Genomic DNA, 6227 nt, shown 5'->3' with positions numbered 1-6227 from the left:
CGAGGTGTGCAGGTTCCTCTGCATTTCAACCCGTCCAACCCCGCCACCCATTGCACACCATGGCGTCCAGGCAGATTTTGGATATCTCCAGAGAAGGAGACCCCAAAACCTCTCTGGGCGGCCTGTCCCAGCGCTTTGTCACCTCACAGTACAGAAGTGCCCCCCCATATTCAGCCAAAACCTCCTGTGCTGCAGCTTGAGCCCGCTGCCTCTCGTCCTGTTGCTGGGCACAGCTGCAAAGAGACCAGCTCCATCCTCTCGACACCGTCCCCTCAGATATTTACACACATTGAGGAGGTCTTCGCTCAGTCTTCTCTTTTCCGGGCTATAAACATGCCCAACTCACTCAGCCTGGTGCTCCCATCCCCTCATCATCTCAGTAGCCCTTCTCTGTTCTTGCTCTAGTACTGCCATGTCCTTCTTGTACAGGGGAGCCCAGAACTGGACGCAGTGCTCCAGGTGCGGCCCCACCAGGGCTGAGTAGTGGGCAGGATCACCTCCCCTGCCCTGTTGGCAGCACTATTCTGAATGCACCCCAGGATACCATCGACCTTCTCGGCCACAGGCTGAGGCTCAGGCACTAGCACACATGCCTGGACACGGTGCTCTCACCTGGACTGGCCCTGCAGAGAGACCTGGCCAGGTTGGCTCGATGGGCAGAGGCCAACAGGATGAAGTTCACCATGGCTAAGTGACGGGTCCTGCACTTTGGCCACAACAACCCCATGCAGCTCTACAGGCATAGGGCAGAGTGGCTCAGAAGAATTGCAGAGGAAAAGTGTCTGGGGGTGTTGGTTGATGCTCACCTGAACATAAGCCAGCAGTGTGCCCAGGTGGCCAAGAAGGCCAATGGCATCCTGGCCTACATTAGAAATAGTGCAGCCAGCAGGAGCAGGGAGGTGATCGTCCCCTGTACTCTGCTCTGGTGAGGCCACCCCTCAAGTGCTGTGCTCAGCTTTGGGCCCCTCAGTACCAGAAGGACATCGAGGCCCTGGAGCGTGCCCAGAGCAGGGCTACGAAGCTGGGGAAGGGGCACAAGTCCTGTGAGGAGCGGCTGAGGGAGCTGGGGGTGGTTGGTGTGGGGAAGAGGAGGCTCAGGGGAGACCCGATACCAGCTGCAGCCCATCCTGTTCAAATAGGATAGCACAGGAGGGATTAGTACAATCAAGGAAACTGCCTTAAATAAAACAGCACTGGCAGATGCCATTCTTCTATTAGGAACTAGGGTTTTGTGAGTTATTTATAATATTACAAGTGTCAAAATCAGTGACAACGTTCCATGCACAAGCATTTTCATAACTGTCAGCAAAATACTGATGGGGTTAGAACTCTTCGTTTTTAACACCACACAACATTTCAGTGAATTAACTGGTAAACAAGCAGAACCAAGTGAAAGCAAGTCAGCCCCTGACTCCTTGCACAGTTCAAGTGATGAAGCTCTTACCCTGCCTGCTTGGCAATAACCTTCAAGCCACGGTGACAGAGGTGAAGGGGGACCAACAGCAGGAGAAAGATGCTCACTGCTCTGTTATTGAGTTGGTGAACGACAGACCCACTTCTACAGCTTTGGTGTCACCATTGCCTCCAGGATCTCCCTCCTGCACAGCTGCAGAGGCACAATGCCTTGGGCAGTGGATGTGTCCCACAGAGATCCTGCAGCTGAGGAGATGGTAAGAAGCTCACAAGCCCCAGAGACAAGGGCTCCCTGTTTGTACCACTGGCAGGGTGCAGTCCAGGAACACGGTCACAGCCTGCCGAAGTGACCTCATCCTTCAAATCACAGTCACCAGGTTTCTTAAGAGTCCTTCTCTGTCACACCCTACGATGGTTTATAAATAAACTATTGAAAAGATACCAACAAAAAGCCATTTTTGCCTTGCCTGCTGCTACGTAAACCAGGCGGTGCAGGTCTTTGGCTGGTACTGTCTGTTTGCTTTTGATATCAGTAATTAGACACGCCTCACAGTAGGGTAGGATGATTTTTTTTTTTTTTTTTTTTGTGGATGGTTCTGAAGTAAATTCTCTTGGTAGTGGCACCAGCACGCAAATTACCATTTTAATAAGACACAGGTATGAGAATCCACAGGCTAAGGCTGTAGCTGCTCAGAATTACAGTAATATATGCAGAAAAAAGACCTGTTTTGTAGCTTGGAGGCTTCCATTATATTCCTATCAGCTGCCTCAGGCTTTTCATTGATAGCACTGGCAGAAGGGAAGCAGAACCAAGGCAATTAGAAAGAAACTATTGACATACAGTAGATCTACAGATAGACAGAATAACTGATCAGAGCTATGATTAGAAGCCAACAGTGGGCATATTTAACAAGATCTGAATTTACTACCAGAGAGGGTACCATACAACTTTTTTTTTTTTTTTTCTGTGTTTATTAATGTTTGAGAATTTGCAGGTTCAAATTCATTGAGTAAAAATCATAGATGAAACACTCTGAACTCCTGCACCTTTGACTGAGGTCACTGGACCCTGAAGTTACAATCACATTGGTGTAAATCTTGTATGCACAATTCAGTGAGCATTGGATAGTAAGAGATCCTTTTTCTTGGCCTGATCTTTTACCCAGACCTTAGGATATCATCCACTCCCTCCCAGCCCTGCTATTACGGATGGATGTTGCACAGTTTAGAGTTTCTTCAGCTGTCGCTTCAGGCAGATGCAGCAAGGTACAGATTTATCCTGGGAATACAGGCACTATGTAAAGCCTTCACCAGTCCTTTACAACTTCCCCTGACCTACATTAATTCTCACAGGTAATCAGCCTTGGTTCACAGATTGTTTAGCCCTGGTTTCAGACTGAGTAGACTTTTGCTGCTGACTATATATAATGAATATTCTTTTTTTTTTTTTTTTCTTTCCATTTTGGTTAGCACACAACTACTTATTTAAATGCATTAATTTCTGGCAGTAGTAATATTCCTTTGTGAGGACAAGCAAAAGAGGGATTGAACACTTTAGTCCTGTGTGCATCATCCATTAGCTGCTCTCCTTCCACATTCTGTAATAAATCTACACTTATCTTTGTCTGTCTCTCACTTCTGAGATATTTTTAGACCATTTTCTTTTTGCCTTTAATGTCTCTTACTCTATTTGCTTTTTCTAAATTGGTTCCTATGTTCTTGTCCTGTGCACCTACATGCAGTCTCAGTTATTGCCTTTTGAAGTTTCATTTTCTTAAAAAGTACCTGTTGCAGACTTACAGAGACGTATTTTTTCTTATTGAACTGCCTGTCTCTCCCTCCTATAGAGAAAATTTCCTCTTGGGCTTTAATATTCTTTATTTCGGTTATTCTCAGTAGCCTTCATTCTTGAGATTACTTTCTCAAAAGACATTGCCTTTCACTTCACTGATTTTTCAAAAATAAATCAACTTCTTTTTTTTTTTTTTTTTCCCCTCATTCCAGGTCTTTTGTGCTTTTTCCTTGGAATAAGTTAACTCTGTGTATCATTACCACTTTCAAACTGGCACCTCCTTGTTTTTTCAACAAGCTCCTCCTTGTTTAAAATCAGAAGTAGCAGCACAGCTTCCTCAAGTGATTTCCTCTGTTTCCTGAAATACAAGTTGATTTTTATGTGCTCAACAAGTGTGATAGACTGGTGGTGGCCCGCTGATTTGCTTTTCCCACTCACAGATGGCTCTGGCATATCTGTGTAGTAAAAAATAGTGCTTGAAAGAGCTAGCTGAGCTGCATCAGTGCAGCTTTTCTCTGGACGTCCACTCTTCCACTCAGAAGTTGCAGTGAGATCTTTTTTTTTTTTTTTTTTTTAACTAATTAGTTTATTTGGATAAATCTTGAAACACTGTTATGAATTCTGGTGATTGTCTTTACTTGCTTGAAATTATCTGTCCCATGCAGGATCGCCAGGGTTCAGCAGAGCTGAAAGGAATGGCAAGCACCACTAACACTGGTAGAGCCATTTTGTAGCTCATACCAATGCTGCAGTCAAGGTTGGTGAAGGTAATTAATTCTGTTGACTCTGGTGTGATCCACAAGCAGTGTTCCTCTGTTGCTCAGAAATCCAGGTGTCAGTCACTCCAGTGGAAAAATCATCCTCTTCTCACAGAGAAATGAGACACCATCCCACTGTCCAGCCACGTGGGCAGACTGACACCACAAACAGGCTCTGAAAAGAGCACAAGCCATCTTCGCTGCAAAGCTCAGCTTCACTTTGTTCTTATCTGTTACCACGTTGGTCCTTCATTATTTCACTTCCTTCACTAGATTAAAGACTTTAATGGCCTCTTCCATTTAGCTTCACTTAAGGTCCCTCAGCTTTAACCACTCTGGTGGTTAAGGAGTAGCAGCATTACTAGTCAATGGTTGCATGCTATAGTGTGTGGTGCTTCTTACATGGGATAATGTTTCATCTCTTCTATTTTTTTACCTGTTTCATTTTGCTGTGCTCTGCCTTGCAGAGAATGGCTGTTAATAGACACCATTTTGATAAGCCCTGAGTGCCTTCTCATGCCCTGCATCTAACCCGTTTGATCTTGCCATGGTGTAATACTCCTCCCTTGGTTTTCCATCCTGCTGGCAAAAGAAGGAGGAAATATGTGGAGGCAGACTCTATTCACTAGGTACCAAGAGATACCCCTCTTTTTTTGCCTGGGCTATGTCACCCACAGGAATATGATGTCCAAGTCTCTGGCAGGGAGGCAGTCCTGTTATTTACAAGGCTCAGAAGTACCACTCAATCCTTTATTTTTGTTAATTTTGCAAACTTTTAAATTCATAGGACATAAACTGAAGTCAATAAAATCGATCTCTAGGAGTAACACGTAGTTTTCCTGCTGAAACCCTATTTGCATGTTCAAATAGACCACGCGCATGCATAGCATGATATCGTATGACTCAATCTATTGTTTGCTTTAAATCCTTAATGAGCTGTGCCAGGCTGCTGTACTTCACTTACAACCGATGGGAGCAGTAGGTTTACCAGCCTGCATTGGAGCTTCTGAGCAGATTCCATCGAAACCCTGCAGTTGTTTTCTCTCCAATTTCATTATTTCCTTTAATGTCGGTTGGGTCAGCTTTATTCCTGAAAGTATCATGGAAGAAATAGATAGTTCCCTCCTCAGTGAAGGTGTTGAAGGTGTCTTTGAGGCAGTATGTCACCACAAAGCACTGTATTCTAGAGAAAATTCTTCAGACTCACATTTGATTTTTACATCTGATTTTAGAACAACATAATCAAAACTGATTTATTTTAAAGTGTGTTAGAAGGTCAGTGAGGTCTTTGCAGGAAAGTTCTGTCTGACAAACTATTCAAAACACACACCAATGTCTTGAGAATAAACACACTAGTATTAAATAAATGATGAATATTCCCAAGGCTAGAATTATTATTGCATTCTGGTAACATTCATTCTAGTAACACAGTGATTTCCTTTTGCTTACTGTTTAGCTAATCAAGTGAACTGCTATAAATGCAAGTGTACTGGTTTTCTTCTCTTAGTTTTCTCTGGCTCTCCTCGTGCCTTGGTCCAAGGCACATTGGTGGGTTAACCTTGCCACAGGCAGCAGCTCTTCAGGAACTGCTCCCACACGGCTCCGTCCCACGGGGTCCATCCCCCAGGAGCAAACTGCTCCAGCACGGGTCCCCCATGGGTGGGTGGCAGCTCCCCCCAGACCCCCTGCTCCTGCGTGGGCTCCTCTCCACGGGCTGCAGCTCCGGCCCGGGGCCTGCTCCTGCGGGGGCTCTCCATGGGCCGCAGCCTCCTCCAGGCCACATCCACCTGCTCCACCAAGGGCTCCTCCATGGGCTGCAGCGTGGAGATCTGCTCCATGTGGGACCCATGGGATCAGGGGGACAGCCTGCTCCACCAGGGGCCTCTCCCTGCACAGCCTGCAGGGGAACTGCTGCTGCCTGCCTGGAGCACCTCCTGCCCTCCTGCTGCACTCACCTGGGGGCTGCAGGGCTGCTTCTCTCATTTTTCTCTCTCACACAGCTGCTGTGCAGTGGTTTTTTACCCTTTCTTAAATACGTGTCACAGAGATGCCACCAGCATCACGGACTGGCCCAGCTCTGGCCATCATTTCAAAGCCAGCTGGAACTGGCTCTGTCCAGTGAAGGGACAACCTCTGGTCTCTTCTTACAGAGGCCACCCCTGCAGCCCCCTCTCCCCAGTACCAAAGCCTTGCCACATAAACCCCATACAAGCAGCGAGATGCTGTTTGAAATATTTTGTGGGAGCTGAGGGTCCTCAATGACA

The sequence above is a fragment of the Netta rufina genome, assembly GCF_964035555.1.
Source record: "Netta rufina genome assembly, chromosome: 2".
NCBI classification, from domain to species: Eukaryota; Metazoa; Chordata; class Aves; order Anseriformes; family Anatidae; genus Netta; species Netta rufina.
This window is presented reverse-complemented; position numbering follows the sequence as displayed.